Genomic DNA, 18,632 nt, shown 5'->3' with positions numbered 1-18,632 from the left:
ACAATGAGGTCAGCATGACAGCTCTGTAGACCTTCAGTTTAGTAGTCAGTCTAATGCCTCTTCTCTCCCATACTTTCCTTCAGAACCTCCCAGACACTGAGCTAGCTCTGGCAATGCATATGTCAATCTCATTATCAATGTGTACATCCCTGAAAAGTACACTACTTAGGTAAGTGAACTTATCCACAGCATTCAAAACTTCTCCATTTGCTGTAACTGATTGTGGGGGTGGCTGATGGAGTGCCTGTGTTTTCTTGGTGTTAATTGTTAGACCAAAATTAGCACAACCAGCAGATTATTGATCCATACTTTTTTGCATCTTACCTTCAGAAGCTGCATCGAGTGCACAATCATCTGCAAACAGAAAATCATGCACTAACACTCCCTCCACTTTGGTCTTGTCTTGCAGTCTTTTCAAGTTGAAGAATTTACCATCAGCGCAGTAGCTGACCTTGATGCTATGTTCATTCTCATTGAAAGCGTTTGACAACATGGCTGAAAACATCATGCTAAAAAGCATGAGGGCAAGCACACAGCCTTGTTTCACTCCATTGGAAAGCACGGGAGCATCGTCCATTACCCAGAACCCAGGCAAGCGCTCCATCATGAAATTGACGTACAATGCTGATGAACTTCTCTAGGCAACCAAATTTTGACATAATTTTCCATAAGCCCTCGTGACTGACAGTATCAAAGGCCTTGGTCAGATCTACAAAGATTGTATACAGACATCTGTTCTGCTCCTGGCATTTCTCCTAGAGTTGTTGGGCAGCAAACACCATATCATCCATTCCTTGGCCCTTTGTGAAGCCACACTGACTCTCAGGTAGATAACCATTTTCCAGGTGAAGGATCAGCCTATTAAGGAGAACTCTGGCAAGAATTTTGCCAGCAATGACTAAGAGAAAGACCCCCCTGTGATTGTCACAGGAATATCTATTTCCTTTGCATTTGTAGAGATGGACAACGGAGACATCCCTGAACTCCTGAGGGATAATCTCCTCTTACCACATAACCTGGAAAATTTCAGTCAGCTTTTGTATGAGCAATGGACCCCCTACCATGTGAATCTCAGCTGGAATAGAATTAGCACCAGGTGTTTTGCCACATTAAAGGAGCCTAATGGCATTCAAAACCTCTTCTTCAGTTGGAGCTTCAGCTAGGGAGGGACTGACTTCAACTTGAGGTAAGTGGTCAATGGCTTCAGCATTGACTGATGATGTTGAGAACACTATTGAAAGTGTTATCACTAATCAACGTGGCTCCATCAACACTGAATAGTTGAGATACACCATAGGTCTTTGGCCCATAAATAGCCTTCAGGGATACACTGGGAGCTGTAGTCACAATCCTGCACACAGGCAGCCCAGGCCATAGAGAAGCAGCAGTGGGATTTGGCAGTCCCCTGGGTGTCTGAGTAGCTTTTTAAGGATCACACTGCTCACCTCCTGGTGTGAGGAAGGGGCTAGGAAAAAGTGTCCTAAAATTGTCTACTTACCCAACACTGGCCTGATTACCATGGCAGGAAGGGAATCCCACTGAAAACACAAAACAATGTACAAAACATCTGCAAAGATAATTCCACTCACATGGAATGTGCACACACTTACAGACAACACAAAATCCAGTAGACCTGAAAGATGAACAGCTCTTGTTGCAAGAGAACTCAGCAGATATTACATTCAAATAGCAGCCCTGAGTGAAACAAGTCTGGCAAATGAAGGTAAGCTTATTGAAGTTGGAGCTGGATGCACATTTTTCTGGAGTGGTTGCAGTGAAGGGGAGTGCCGTGAAGATGGTGTAAGGTTTGCAATAAAAATTAACCTAGGAGGCAGCTAGGTGGCACAGTGGCTACAGCACCTGCCCTGAAATCAGGAGTACCTGAGTTCAAATCTGGCCTCAGACCAAACACTTGACACTTAACAGCTGTGTGACCCTGGCCAAGTCAGTTGACCCCAATTGCCCAAAAAAGAAAAAAAAAAAACCTCTAACCTAGTCAACAAACTTATATGCCTACCAAAAGGAGTAAATGATAGATTCATGACAATGTGATTGCCACTTGCAGGAAAACCCTGATGAGGTTAAAGAAAAATTTTATGAAGACCTGGAGACCCTTGTCATCAGTGTGCCAAAAGTGACAAGCTTATAATTCTGGGTGACTTTAATGCTAGAGTAGGCTCAGAGTACCAGACTTGGCAGGGAGTTCTAAAGAGGAATGGAGTTGGGAACAGCAACAGCAATGGTCACTTACTACTGAAGATTTGTGTATCTCATCACCAACACTGTCTTCCGTTTACCTAAACACAATAAAACTTCATGGATGCACCCTCACAGCAAACACTGGCATTTAATAGACTATGTGATTGTAAGGAGAAGATGATATGAGAGTGACAGAGGCAATGTGTGGTACTGAATGCTAGACTGATCATAGTCACATCCTCTCCAAGCTAAATATTTGCATTCAACAAAAGTGAAGTCCCCAAGGCAAAAAGACTACCGGAAGAATTAATGTCAACAGATTAGAGCTCTTCTCTTAGTGGGAACAGTTTGTTGCTAACTTGGAGGGAAAGTTGAGCCTACCCACAGTTGGAGACAGTGGAGCAGAAAAGGAGTGGGCAGCTTTTAGATATTTGGCATATAGCACTGCATTTACTCATCTGGCTCAGAACACTCACAAACACCAAGACTGGTTTGATGAAAATGATGGAGAAATTCAGAAGCTACTAAATGAAAAACGAGAACTCCATTGAGTTACCAGCAGGACAATTCATCCATCTCTAAGAAGGCAGCGTTTAATTCCATCAAAAGTAAAGTACAAGCAAAGCTTAGAGAGATGCAGGATTCTTGGCTCAGTCAGAAGGTAGATGAAATTCAGTTTTGTGCTGATGTAATAATCCAAAGTGCATCTCTATGCAGATGATCTACGTACATATCTTCAGTCTTTCTCTTGAGTTAAAGTTATGAATCACCAAATGACTATCAGACATTCCAAAATGGGCACACCACAGGTATCTCAAACTCGACATGCTCCCACAAAACCCAAACCAAAAACACCCTGCCTATTTCCCTGCAACTCCTTCTTTCTTCTGAATATCCCTGTTACAGTTGAGGGCATCTCCACCTTCTCAGTCACAAAGGCTTGTAAATTCAATGTCATTCTCTATTTCTTACTGTCACTCACCCCACATATTCCATCCCTTGCCAAATCTTGTCATTTCTAACTCCTTGAAATCTCTTATAGTTGTCCCCATCTCCCCACTCACAAATCCATGACCCTTGCTCAAGTCCATATAAACTTTCACCTGCAGTGTTGCAATCCCCTTCTAACAGGTATCCCTGCAGCAAATCTTTCCTCACTCCAATCTATCCTTTGAGCCAAAGGTCTGAGCAAGTCTCCTCATTAAACAGTAGTGGCTCCCTATTACCTCCAGGATCAAATACAGAGCCCTCTGTTTGGCATTTAAAGTTCCTGATCCCTTACTACATTTCCAGTGTTCTTATAATTTATCCCTTTCTATGCATTTTCTGGTGTACTAAATTCTCTACTGGCCTATTGGTTCTTCTCTGCATATGACTCCCCCACCCCCAGCCCCAGCCAGTACTTTTGTACTGGCAGCTATCCTCCAGGCCTGGAATGTTCAACCTCCTCAATTCTGCCTCTTAGAATTCCTGGCTTCCTACAAGGCTCAGCTCAAACACCATCTTCTGCACCATTTTCTGGTTCCCTTAGATGCTGAAGTATTCTCTTCTATAATTTTCATTAACTATTGTTAGATAGAGAAAATCTACTCTCTCTCTCTCTCTCTCTCTCTCTCTCTCTATTTATATATATATATATATATGTATATACTTTATCTACTTTATAAAATCTACTTTATATATATATAATATATATACAATATCTATATACAAATCTACTTTAGATACACACGCACTCTCACACACACACACACACACACACACACACACACACACACACACTGATTTACACATTGTCTCCTTCCCTAGAATGTAAGCCTATTGAGGGCAGAGACTTAAATTGCTTTGTTTTCTATCCCTTGGGCTTAGCACACAGGCTGGCAAACACATAGTAAGTGCTTGATAAATGATTGTTGATCATAGCTTATAGATTTGCCGGGGGGCACCAAGCATTAAATGGCTTCCTCATTTCTGCAGATGTATGTGTGAGAGGCAGGTCATAGACTCATTTGTTCCTGTCCCCCAGGGCCAGCTACTACATCATTTTGACTTTCCACAGTGATGATGATGATAATGAATAATGATAACATGCAAATTAATTCAAAGCAGTAAAGATACAAGTTGTTATCCTGCTAATATGCTTTTGTCTTTGGGGTTTGGTAAACCCTTGCACAATTGGATAAAATGAGTTTTCTAGAACTGGGTGAAAGCATTGGACACACGCATACCTTCTGTAGATTCAATGACAGTGCCTTTGGTATAACTCCTCCAACATATGATATAATGGACAGAAATAAACATTTATCATGGGTCTACTTGGGTAGTTAGATGGCACTGTGGACAGAACACTGGGCCTCCAGTCAGGAAACCCTGAGTTCAAATCTGGCCTCAGATACTTACTAGCTGTGTGACCCTGGACAAGTCACTTAGCTTTGCTTGTCTCAGTTACCTCATCTGTAAAAAGAGCTGGAGAAGGAATTGGCAAATCACTCCAGCATCTTTACCAAGAAAACCCCAAATAAAAAAAGGGAAAAGAACCTATTTGTACAAAAATATTTATAAGAACTCTTTTTGTGGTGGGTAAGAATTGGAAATTGAGGTGATGCCCATCAACTGGGGAATGGCTGAAAAAGTTGTGCTATATGATTGTAATGGAATACTATTGTGTTGTAAGAAATGATGAGCAGGATGATTTCAGAAAAACCTGGGAAGACTTTCATGAACTGATACAAAGTAAAGAGAGCAGAACCAAGAGACCACTGTACACAGTAACAGCAACACTGTACTATGAATGACTTAGTTATTCTCAGCAATACAATGATTCAAGACAATCCCCAAGGAGTCATAATGAAAAATGCTATCTGCCTCCAAAGAAAGAATTGATGTCATCTGAATATGGGCCAAAGCATACTATTTTTCACTTTCTTATCTCTTTTTTTGTTTTGTTTTCTTCCACAAAGTAAATAATAGGAAAGTGTTTTACATGATTGCACTGTATAATGTATATCAGTTTGCTTACTGTCTAAGGGAGGGAGGGATAGAATTTGGAACTCAACCCTTTAAAAAATGAAGGTTAAAAATTGTTTTTACATGTGATTGGGGGAAAATAAAATATTTAAAAAAAGGAAATCTCAAATGGTCATGAAGAGTTGGACACATCTAAAATGGCTGAACATAACAAAGCCCCTCCTATGTGCCAGGAAGTGTGCTAAGATCTTGTTTGGGTCTCACAACAACTCTATGAGATGAGGGAACTGAGACAAACAAAGGTTAAATTACTTGTCCAGGGTCATATAGCATTTGAAGCCATATTTGAACTCAGTTCTTTCTGTCTATAGGCTCAGCACTCCATTCACTACACTGCCATACAGGGTTTGGTTTCTTCGATTTGATCTTTATAATCTGAGAACCATTCATACCATGTAGTCTGGAGGTTATGAGCTTTCTGGATCTATTAAAAATGCTGGTCTTAAATTTGCTGATCAATGTTCTATCTGCTTGGTTATAGGTAGTAGTTATTTTTTTGTGATAATACCTGATTCCCAGGCTATTTATTTATTGAATTCTCAAGGATATTTCCAGTTTTGTATTTGTGGAAGGGGGATTTGTATTCTATTAGTTTATGAGGAATAGTAAACCTCTGGTGCTCATTATTATTATTGTTGTTATTATTCCTGCCATTATTACATTTATATGGCACTCTGAGGTTTGCGATGTGCTTTCATTATATTCAATATTAACAATACTCATTTCATTGCCATACCACATCTGCCCGGTTTCCTCAGAGAATCAAGCCTTATTCCTGTACAATGCTATAGATCCGTTTTATCTCGCCCCAGGTAAAATGTGAGAAAAATCTATTCAGTTCATACCGTGAAGTGTGGCTACAGTTGATGTTTCTACATGCTTAATGAGCAGCTTATAAACTTTAAAGAGTCCTCCCAAGCAACTAGAGGGGTGGTCATTATGAGGCTTAGAAGGGGGGCACCATCATCTGATACTCCCTAAGATTCTAACACAAGCTCCTAATTGACAGCCTCTCAGTTTGTGGGACTCTCTGGTTTCATTCATCATTGAGCAACATACTTCTCTGTATTGATGGATGGAAGAAAGCAGGCAGACTTTCCTGGAGCTTCTACAGTGTAGTCTGGCTGTCAGGCTGATGGGTCCAAAGTCTCACATTTTGGACTCTGCTGCTTAATATTCACGTCTGGTTCACATCTCAGCAGCGGCATGAGCATCGACAGTCAGATTTTTTAACTAGAGGCTAACCCAGCTGGAGATCCCTTTTCGAACACATCTTTGGTCAGAACCAACAAAGAGGTCTACTGGTCAAATACCACTGCTTCCTGGGTAGTAGCTGGCTTAGAAAATGTTAGTGCAAGTATTGAGCAAATTAGCAGAACCCACTTAGTAATAACTAAGCATCTTATTTAATTCAATGCAATACTCAATGATTAAGTAACAGCTCTATGCCTGGCACTTTAATAGAGCCCGGACTATGATTTCATCTCAGGAAGGAAATCCCAGGGGGGAAAGGTCCTCCTCTAATGTCGATGGTAATGTCATGTATAACTAACTTGTCTTAGTGAATTCCTGGGTTACTGGAAGGTTAAATGACTTGCCCGTAATTACATAGCTAGAATGTTTCAAGGTGAGACTTGAACCTAAGACTTCCTGACCTCAAGTCTGGTCTCTTATTATCTTCTCTGTGATGCCTCTCTGATGCTATGGATACAAATACAAAATATGAAAACCTTGTAACTTCCACTGACTATAGTAGGGCAAGTAAATACAACTTATACTCAGAGTATGGGGTGTGAGTATAGACACTAACAACTATGGGAAATCAGGAAAAGCCTCACGTAGGAGGAAATACTTGACCTAAGACTTGAAAAGGGCTCAAGAGACAGAAGTAGAGAAAGAGAGATTTCTAGGCTTGGGTAGTGATGGTGGAGTTTAAGGGGAGAGGGATGGTAATCTGTGAAAATCCACAAAGGAAAACTAAATGAAACATAATGAGATTCCTTTTGGGGCCCATTGAGTGTGAGATGCCCATGAGAAAAACCCGGAGTAGCCAGCATGGGAATTAGAATTTAGATTAATTTGGCTAGAGAATAGAGTAGGTTAGGAATAGTAATATGAAATAAATCTAGAAAGAGGTTGGAGCCAGGTTGTTAGTGGTTTTGAATGCCAAACAGGGCTTTATATTTTATCCAAAAAGCAATGGGGAGCCACGAAGCCTCTTGACTAAGGGAGTTACGTATTAAGACATATAATTGGGCAGCTAGGTGGCACAGTGGATAGAGCCCTGGAGTCAGGAGGACATGAGTTCAAATCCAGCCTCAGACACATAACACTTAACTAGCTGTGTGACCCTGGGCAAGTCACTTAACCCCAATTGCCCTCACCAAAAAAAAAGACATATAGTAATATCAATTCAATAGTTGTGTGTAGGATGGATTACAAAGGGGAGATATTGAAACTTAAATAGAACAATTGATAGGATTTTGAAATAATCCAAGCAAGGGCCTGAACTAATATGGTGTCCATGTGACTGGGGGAAAGGGAATAGATTGGGCAGATTCATTGAAGGACAATCAAGAAGACATGGCAACTGCTTCAATATGGTGGTGGTGAGTGTGGTATGAGCCTGGGTGACTGAAGAGAAGGGTTGCCCTCAACAGAAATAGGGAAGTCAGGAAGAGGAGTGGGACTGCAGGAAATGTGATGGGGCCTGTTTTGTACATGTTGGGGTAGCTGCTCCCTATTAGCCAATTTTGATTTGTCTTTTCTAGTCCAGAAGTCTTCTCCTGGGCAGAGAAAAGAGAAACACCATAAAATTGGGCAGTTTGGCCTCTTTTTTCTTGTCAATTGTCATTGCCTCATCCACCCCAAACAGTGGTCCCATGCCTCATTTGATCCTTATTCATTCAGTCAACCTCAGCCTGTCATGGCACCACCTCCCTGATGTCATAGTCCTCTTTGAGAATGAAGGAGAAACAACAACTTCTGTGAGTAGAAAATAGGCGTTGCTCCACTGGAGACCCAACTGGATCTGGCCAGTTGGGCAACCCAGCTCTCTCTTTCTTCCTTCCTTCCTTCCTTCCTTCCTTCCTTCCTTCCTTCCTTCCTTCCTTCCTTCCTTCCTTCCTTCTTTTCTTTCTTCCTTTCCATTTTTCTGTCTTCCTTCCTTCTTTTCTATACTCTCACTCTCTCTCTCTCTCTCTCTCTCTCTCTCTCTCTCTCTCTCTCTCTCTCTCTCTCTCTCTCTCTCTCTCTCTCTCTCCATTACCTCTGTCCACATAGGGTATCACACCCTTACCTGGGGGTGCTCTGCCCAAAGAAATGTACATTTTGATCTCTGAAACTTTTCCTTAAACCTTAGTCCCAAGTCACTTAAACCTTAAACCTAAATTGCTCAGGCTTTCATTGATTTGCCAACAATCATCATTTGGGCCCTGATTGGCTCAGAATGAATGTAAATAGCAATTGTTTCTATTTGGGCCAGAAATCCAGAGGGTCTTTCCTTCAAAGATTGATTTTTTTTTTTGGCTAGATAAAGAGGCCTTTCTCTGCCTCATTTCTTACCTAGCCTTAATCACTGAATGGGCACTGCCTCAGTCAAACTGAGAGCTGTTCAAGGTCTTAGCTTAAAAAGGCCAACGTCTCCCAATGCATCCAGAGCCATCTTTGGCCATCCTGATCTATGTCTTGTCACTGAACACAGATGGTTCTGGAGGAGAAAGTGAGGCTGGTGACTTTTAACAGTCCTGTCTCACTTAAATCCAATTCATTGCATGTCATGGTGTCACCTCCCTGATGTCATGGTCCTCTTCCGAGAATGAAGGACAAACAACAACACGCATACATACAAACATACATACACACACACATACACACAAACATACACACCCCTACCTTTTATGGCCTCAGCTTTTCTCATCAGTTATTGTTCATCTGTCCTTGAGTACTTTTAACTGTCTTTTCAGAATAGTGTCATTTGTTTTATTCAGCTTCCATTACCTGCCTCTGCTTTCACCATGTCTTATTAAAATCTCAGTCAGTTGGTGAACTCCCTATGTATCTGTACTAGTCTCATTAGACATCTCCCCATTTGCCTGCTTCTCAGAATAGCTTCTCTTTGTGACTTCAAAATCTCATTCCTGAGGGCTTCAACATTCCTCCAGATTTCACTCCCCCGTAGATCGGGGGAATCATAATGGGAAATTCATGGGAACTTGTCTATACTTCTTCTGAACTTCGTGAGATCTGCTTTCCTCAAATCCAAGGGAGCATGTCTCACTAGGCTTAACTTTCTTTTGTTCTCTTATAAGTTCTAAGGTGGATACTTCACTTTCCCCTTCAAGATTCCCATCTTTTCCATCCTGATAACCTATTCCTTCCTGCTGGCGAGAATCAGATCCAAAAGACAAGTTCCTCATGTTGGATCCTCCACATTTAGGAGAAAATGATAATTATAGTGAGTCAAAAAACATTATGTCAGAAAGAGAGAGGGGGTGGGAGAGAGAGAGAGGAGGAGGAGGAGGAGAGAGAGAGGGAGGGGGAGAGAGAGAGAGGAGGGGGGGGGATAGTTCTCATCCCAGATATCTGGATAATTAAATAATTAAAGTGTTCCTTGATGACTATATGATATCTCCAGGACTAGACTTATGATGATTTTGTGGGGAAGGGAATGAGTGCCATCTTCTGGAGAGGTGTCAAACTGAGAAGGTAAGTGAGTTGAACTTAGAATTAGAAAGTCAAAGGTTGATGGGCATTGTCTTCTGAAGGAGAGTCAAATGGTGCAGAGAAGCAGGGCAGAATTGAGGACCACCAACATTTGGAAAATTTCATTTGTCAATGAGCCTGGTGTGAGCATCAGAGCCATGAGGAGAATACTGATGCAGGGGTAGAAACTCTATCTCTGACCAAAGTGCTAGCAGGATAAGACCTGAGATGTCTCTGGAGAGAAGGTTCATCATTTTTGGGAGATGGAGTATCATTACTCCCTATGGGACTTAGATAGAAGTAAGTCCTATCTGTTTCCATTAGCCTGTAAAAAACAAAACAAAACAAAACAAAACAAACAAACAAACAAGAAAAGATTCATAATTGAAGCCCTGGAAGCCTATAAGAGGAAATGTTAGCTATTCTTAGGTGGTCTTCAAATAGTTATGGTAGGACAAAGAATTAGAGAAGTGAATGGTCCTCAAATGTGGGTCAGATCCAGTGTACTTTCTCCCATACCACCCAACCTCTCATGCCTACTCATGGAAAGGGCACTGGAATTGGAGTCGGACAACCTGTTCTGCCATTTGCTCTCTGTGTGATCTTTTTAGCTCAATTTCTTTTGTAAAAGAGAGGACTTAGATTAAATTGAGGGTTCTTAACTTTGGGACAATAAGCATTTTTAAAAATTGACATATAATTGAAAATTTAAATATAATTCCACTATAACTAGTTTTCTGTGTAGTCCTAGATTATTTTTTTTATATATTTAAAAAAATTATCCTGACAAGAGGTCCAAGATTACACCAGGCAGCCAGAGGGTCCCTGGCACCAAAAAGGTAAAGAACACCTGGGTTAATTCATATTTAAGATCCTTTACAGGCAGGGCTAAATCCTGAGATTTTATGAATGGAAACATTGGAAAGGTACTACTCTCTCATAAAGCCCTGCATCCAAGTCTTCAACAAAAAGGCTATTTCCTGGCTCATTAATATTGGAAATAGATTACACTAGAAATGGTTTAAAGCGTAAGGGAGTTATGTTTCCTTGTCATCTTGGCTAGAGCAGCAACGGGTCAAGAGGGATCACCTGACCTTCATCCTTCGATGCCATTTATCCCCCTGCCAGAGCATCTCTACGACCATTAAAGAATTCTCAAGCCAACACATCCACAGCTCATATGTAACTGTAACAATAATACAATTCAATATTCATTTATTAAGCCACTATGATATGTTACTTAGTGGGAAAACAAAGTAAAAGATGGCCCAATCCCTGCCCATAAGGAGCTTATGGTCTAAAGCCTAAAAGTAAAAAATCCAGAATAATTTCACTACAGTAACCAGTCAGGTAATATCTTCTTATATGGGCAGAAGACATGGGTACATATTTATATAATGAAACATATTGAGGAAAAAATATATATGGAGATATATATATATATATATATATATATATATATATATATATATATATATATATATATATATATATATATATATATATATATATTTGTATGTATTATGGATATGTAGTGTACAGTGGTACCTCTCTCTATTTCTCTCTCTCTCTCTCTCTCTCTCTCTCTCTCTCTCTCTCTCTCTCGCTCTCTCTCTCTCTGTCTTTCTCCCTCTCTGTTTCTGTCTATAGCTGTCTCTCTCTCTCTCCCCTTCTGTTTTTCTCTCAATGTTTATCTCTTTCCCTGTGTACCTCTGTGTGTCTCTGCACTGTTGGAAGGAGTTTCCTTACCTGGGAGTTCCTTCTATTAATTACTTAAATAATTAAATCACAGGAGGTCCAGGCCCAATCCAAACAGTGTGTGTGTGTGTGTGTGTGTGTGTGTGTGTGTGTGTGTGTGTGTGTGTGTGTATCAGGACGGAGGGGTGGAGGTTCCAACTACCTGATCACCAGGGGCTTTTCTATTACCTACATTCCCTGATTCCCCTCTTGTCTTTCCAGTCTTCTGTACATATAAGACTCCATCTTGCCTTGTTTCTACCTCAGTGCATTCTTAAATTCATTATTTTTAAGATCAAAAATAAAATAATCATGATCTGAATTTACATGAGGCTTTAAAAAAATCTCTAGAAAGGTTCATGACTATAAAGGAAGGTCAGTGGATTTATGCTTCTGTCCCAGGCTGTGCAGAAATAAGAGCCAATTTGCTGGAAATTAAAAAGGGATTCGAATTTAGTGCCACTTCTTCCCAGTTTTCTGGGTAGTCTGTTACACTAGGCTGCCTTTTGACTGAACCTGTTTATAGAGAGATTTCATGGCATTTGCCGACTCCCCACTGTGCAAAGCTTAGGATTCAGTCACTGGAGACAGTCAGTGACCTCCTTGCAGGCCTCAGTAACTCCAGGAACTTGAGATCCAGAGGCAGAGAAGAGCTAATGACACTCACCAGGACAACACCAGGCACTACTTCTCTGAATTTCTGGAGATTCCAGGTGTACAGAAACCACAGGGAGGTTATTGACAGGGCGCAAGGAAGGCAGTATCTCATCGGAAAACCAGAAGGTGCCATGGCAATCTCCTTAGGACAGCCGGTGGCTGGAGAAATTAGTGATTTCTCCTTGGATCAGTAAATAGAAAAGGTTAAGTGGGTTAACTTCCTTATGTTCCTCTCGGGTTTTTGTTGTTGCTGTATTGATGACTGTTCAGTTTGGGGACATTAGAGATGGTGTTTGGAGAGGGCTAGTCATGAAAGGCAGTGTGGCTTAGTGGAGAGAGTTTTGGACTTGAACTCAGGAAGACCGGGGTTTGAATCTCACCTCAGATACTTATATATAGGACCTATATAGGACCCTGGGCAAGTCCTGTAATCTCTATTTCTCTGTCTGTCTCTGTTTCTCTTTCTCTCTGTCTCTGTCTCTCTTTCTGTCTGTCTCTGTCTCTCTCTCTCTGTCTCTTTCTCTCTGTCTCTGTCAGTCTTTGTCTCTCTCCATCTCTGTCTGTTTCTGTCTTTCTCTCTGTCTCTGTATTTCTCTCTCTGTCTCTCTCTCTGTCTCTATCTGTTTCTGTCAGTCTTTGTCTCTGTCTTTTTCTGTCTGTTTCTGTCAGTTCTTGTCTCTTTCTGTCTCTGTCTCTGTGTGTGTGTGTGTGAGTCTCTGTCTCTGTCTCTGTTTCTTCAGCTATCAAATAAGGATAATGATATCCATGTACCTATTTCACACAGTTGTTGTACAGATTAACATAGACAACATCTATAAAAGTTCCTGGTAGACTGAAAACTCCTTGAGGCCAGGGACTTTGTCCTTTTGTATTTGTATCTGCAGCACCTAATACAGTGCCTGGCTCATAAATGGCATTTCCATAAATGTCTGTTGATCGATAGTAGCATTTGTAAAACTTGGAGGGATATGAACACACAGACACACAGATACATAGACACACACACACACACACACACACACACACACACACACACGCCTGCTGTTTACACTTTTTGTCTCTCTAATTAACACCTCATGGAGGTTACAATCCCAAGTTTCTCTCCCCTGCTCCTTCCTCAGATCGCCTTCTGGAATATACCGTCTTCCCATCTCCCTGTGAAGACGCAGTCTGAGCCTGTGTGATGTTGGCTCCCTTAGACATCTTTCCAGTCTCTGTAAACGGAGGTCATCAGTGTCCATCAACCTGCTTCACTTTCTTGACTTCAGCTATGTGACTCCCTTCTCCCCTCTAGGTCTGCTCTCATATTTATGCCTTGATCTCTTACTCTTCACTATGCTTAGGACATTTCCATTCAGAGACCTTGCTCTTAACTCTGTCAGCATAGCCCCAAACCATCTTTGTCTCCTAAGCCCTTGACTCTGTCATCTTGGACGATCTCCTCTTCTTCCTCTCCTCTACTAAGTCCTGTCCTGTCTGTCTTTGATATAGCTCTAAGGTGAGCCCTCTTCTTCACCATTTCCACTAGTACTAACCTAGTCCAGTTCAAGAATACCTAGATTCAGATCTGGTTTCAGATACCTACTGGCTATGTGGTCCAGGACAAGTCACTTAACCTCTCTCTGCCTCAGTTTCCTCAACTCTAAAATTAAAGGGTTGGCCTTAATAGCTTCTAAGGTGTCTTTAGCTTTCAATCAAGGGTCCTAGGGTACTGGGTAACTAAAACAAACTCCCAATGGCTCACTCTCTTGAGGCCTATCATCAAGCTTCTTACAATAGGTTTCTCGCCTTCCTCCTATAATCCTGACTCAAAATGACTCTTCACTGTGTGCCCTGGATTCTGCATAGATCACCTGGCTGCAGCCTACCTTTCAAATCACTTCTCCAGTTCCTTCCAATGTTCCCAATGTATGCCAACACTTATTCCCAGTCAAACATGTGCCATGCTAATGTCCACCTCCATTCCTTTGCCTTCGCTATCCCCTTCGCTCTGAATGCCCTACCTACTGCCCTTTATCCCAAATCTACCCATTTGATAAGTTCAGATTTATCAGGAAATAGTTCACACTCATTCTCTCACGATCTCAGTTTCACCACTTGGAATTTGGTATGGACTACTATTTATAATCCTTTAATACTTCATGCACCTTGGAAGGCTTGCAGCCTCCATTCTTTTCTGCCACACTCCCCTCCACAATATAAAGAAAAAAGAGGAATGCATTTCATTCATCTAGTGTCCTTTCTCTCCCTTGAATTTTTGATACAAACAAGAGAGGGAGTATTGTTAGTCAATTCTTTGACCCAATCAGGACAAAGAGTGGTTGGAGTTTCCTATGAAATTAGGTCTTTCTTCATCTTCTGTTTCTTGGCTACTGTAAACATAAATTGAAAATTCCTTGAATCAGAGAGCTTTGTGTTAGAAGGAAAAAGCTGTTGGCCAGTCTCTCTCAAAACAAAATTATCTATAAAGTTAATAAAGGAGTCTCTGACATACTTCATTTAAATGCAGAATAAAAATTGTTTTTCTTCCATGTCACTTAGTCTTCCCAATTAGATTTTAATCTCTTTGAGCATAGGGTCTGCCTTTGAAATAGTCATTGAAATCAATTCAAAGCTAGTACCATCTCTGCTTAAGATTACCTTTCATCTAAGCTGTATTTATTTTTATATTGTAATATATGTACACACATATGTATGCGTATATATACACCTATATGTGTGTATATATGTGTATATACGTATATGTGTATATACATATACATGTACATATTTCCCATTTCCCCCGTTAAAATGTAAGAAGATCATTGAGGAAAGGGATCATTTGGGTTTTGTTTGTAATCCCACACTTAGCATAGTGTTAGGAACAAAGTAAGTGAGAAGAGGAGGTGGACAAAAATGTGGATGTGGAATTCAGCATCAGTCATTTGGATAATAATGAAGGGACAGGTGCAACTGGAGCAGAGCTAGGATCACAGAGACATGGACTGGACTTTGTTCAATGTCTTGCCTAGTCCCTCACTTGCTATCTGAGAAAACTGAAGGCCAGAGGAGGAAGTTGTGTGACTGGCCCAATATCACACATGTGAGAAAGAAAGAGTTAGGAGTCAAACCCAGGTTCTGTGGCTCCCTATGGGAAAGCATATTGGATGAGTAGGGTGGGGACAGATGGTAGAAGGCCTTGGAATCTAGGCCAAGAAGTTTGAATGTTCTGTTCTGTATTAAAACCCACATGTAAACATCCTTTTTGTCCTCAGATGAATCTACCTTTTGCATCATTTTGTGGTGACCCCTGGAAATAAACATCACAACAAAACTGGAACACAGGAAAGGCAACTAAATTCCAGTCCCCTCTCCAAGAGTATTTTTTTCCTCCCCATTCATTAAGCTCCCTTCTCCTCTTCTCCTTCCTTCCTTTGTAGCTTTGGGGGACCAGTTTCCCCTTTTTGATCTCTAGTTTGGAAAGATTCAGAATGAGGGATTCTTGAGCAGGGGAAACAAAGGGAAGAGAGAATCAAATCATCAAGAGTGATGAAGAAACTGAAGCCTGAGAAGCATGGATTTAGAATGCTACCTCCCCACCCTTTCCAGCCTACAGAGTATTAACAGCCACGAGGGTAAAGTGACTTAAGCACGGATTTGGGAAAGGCAAGACAAGAGAACTCTCAGAGAGGCAGCTCCATCAGAAAATCAATCAATGTGCTGACACAGTTTTATTATGTGCTTACTATGTGTCAGGGGCAGTTAGGTGGTACAATGGATAGAATGCTGGGCTCGAAGCCAGGAAGACTCATCTTCTTGAGTTCAAATCAGGCCTTAGATACTTACTAACTCTGTGACCCTGGGCAAGTCACTTAACACTGCCTGTTTCCTTATCTGTAAAATGAGCTGGAGAATGAAATGGCAAAATCACTCTAGTATCTTTGCCAAGAAAATCCCAAATGGGGTCACAAAGAGTAAGACAGGATTGAAAAAAAGACAGAACTACAACAAGTCTGTGCCAGATACTGTGGTAGGATGCTGGGGATACAAAGAAAGAAATGAAATTCATCCTGTCCTGAAGGAGCTAACATTTTATTGAGGGATGGAATGAGATCATGTATAGTTGTGTTTAAATAAACACAAGAGTATTTTTGTTTATTTGTTTGCTTTTGGTGGTGGGGTGGAAGACCAGCAGCTAAGGGAACAGGTAAACCTTCATGCAGATCAGAGATATCAAGCAGCCCTAAGGCTCCCAAGTTCCAAACCAGATTAAAATGCAATTGTGAATTGCCTAACAAAAGAAATAAATTACAGTAGAATGTAGATAATGTTAACATGTGTTTTTCTAAGTCAATATGCAGCCCACAGGGATCATCATTGAAGATGTAGTGGTGCCTGTTTCTATTTGAATTTGACATTATTGCAATAGATGGTACCACTGGAACTGAATTTGGAAGAAACCCAGGGATTCTAGGAATAAGTGCATTTTGGGAATGGGTGACAATCTGTGTAAAAGTATGGAGGGGGAAATGGGGTATCAAGTATTAGGCAAAGAAGGCCAGTCTGGCAGGCTGATCATACAGGAAGTGAAGGAGAGTAAGAGATAGTAAACTGAGGGGAGCCAGATTGTAGATGGCTTTACATGCTAAAGAGAAGAGGGAAGGATTAAAAAAAAAATTCTAGGCACAATGACGAATCACTGCAGTTTAGTGAATAGAGAAAGTGATGTCTTCAAGTCAAGTAAACAAAAAATTCCCTGCCCTCAAGAAGCTCAGTTGAATGGAGACAGCAGGCAGAGAAGCATGTACAAAAACGATATATACCAGTAAGTTTGGATATGCTCCGACATGGGCTTTAGGCAAAGCACTGGCAGTGGTGAGGTAGCGCCAGGATGGGACATAGTTCACCCACTTTCCCCACTCTTTTGACACTAGCCAACCTACCCCTCTTCCCTCTCCTTCCCTGTGGCTCATCTTTTCCAACCCTCACAGATAGGGAGGTAGCAGAACATTAAGAGGTGCAAGATGGTACAGGACTCTGGACCCTGGCAGGGAAGTCCCTCTGGATGTGGTGGCTGGACAGAGCTTGAGTTTTCCCACCCTAGTTACTGCTCTGCTTTCCTGCTTCTCACCCCTCCTGTCCCACCACACTGTCTTCCTATTCTAGCTAAGGAAATCAGTTTGTTACAAAGGAACAGCTGCTCTGGGTATTTCACACGTAGTCAATATGCACAAAAGAGAAGGTTGCAGCAGACTTCCTGAGATCTTTCCTTTCATGGCCCACTGGATCCTCGGTCCACTTTCTTTCCTGCTAGTCTCCTAGTTGCTTTTCCCCTTGATTATTATTGTGGTCCTTCAGGGAAGGCAGCTGTCAGCCACCAACCTCTGCTGGTCCCTAAGATTTCATCCTCTTTGTCAGGTTCATGTTGCTTTTCTATCCATCGCCTTGGGCAATGACACCTTGTCAGCAAAATCCCTGCCCTGTGCCCATCAGCCCTGCCACTGTCACTGTGCTGATTGACAGATGGATTTGTTGTGGGTGTTTTTTTTTTAAATAAAACTTTAAGTGAGCCATGATTCATGCCTTAGAACAGGACGCCATATATAAAGACATTCCAGGCCTCCAACCCAATGCATTCCCTCAGACTCTGGGCAAACTAGAGGAATGCTATTTAGAATGTACTCAAGTCTCAGTTATCTGCATTTATGCTGGCAAGAGGGATGCAGATAATTCAACTGCATTTTCTCCTTTCTTCCCTTTTTGCCTCTGAAATGTAAATATAGGTTTCTCTGAGTGTCTTGTGACATTCAAAGCATGGCAATGAAAAAATCCATTCAAAGAGGGTGAATTTGGGAGAAATTGGGAAATGCAGTACAGTGGCAAAACCAATGACTCTGGAGCGAGAGGATGGGTGTTCAAATTCCACTTGGGATTTCCCACTTTGCTAGGACCTGGGAGACATAGTGACCTTCCCTTCATGATGAGGTATCAGAGAAGGGCTTTAGCAGAGAAAGTAGTTAGTTAAGCTTAATCTCTATCTTCCCGTCTCCATGGAAAGAAGATCGACATTCAGAAACAGTATCCATGAAATGATCATGCAAATGGAAACCTTAGAGAAAGATTTACTTTGGAGGGGTGGGCTCAGAGCAATGGTTTAACGTTAAGGATGCCTGCAAAAAAAGGAAGGAATGCCCTCAATATCCTCAGACAACTTTTGTATAACAGTCTCATAGAATCATAGATCATGGAAGTTCAAGCTGGAATTAATCCTAAAAGGACACATCACTTTGCTGAGACTTGATTTCCTCATTTGTGAAATGTAGGTGGAG

The sequence above is a fragment of the Phascolarctos cinereus genome, unplaced genomic scaffold (assembly GCF_003287225.1).
Source record: "Phascolarctos cinereus isolate Bilbo 61053 unplaced genomic scaffold, phaCin_HiC Scaffold_7;HRSCAF=346, whole genome shotgun sequence".
Taxonomy (NCBI): domain Eukaryota; kingdom Metazoa; phylum Chordata; class Mammalia; order Diprotodontia; family Phascolarctidae; genus Phascolarctos; species Phascolarctos cinereus.
Note: the sequence above shows the minus strand (reverse complement) of the source record.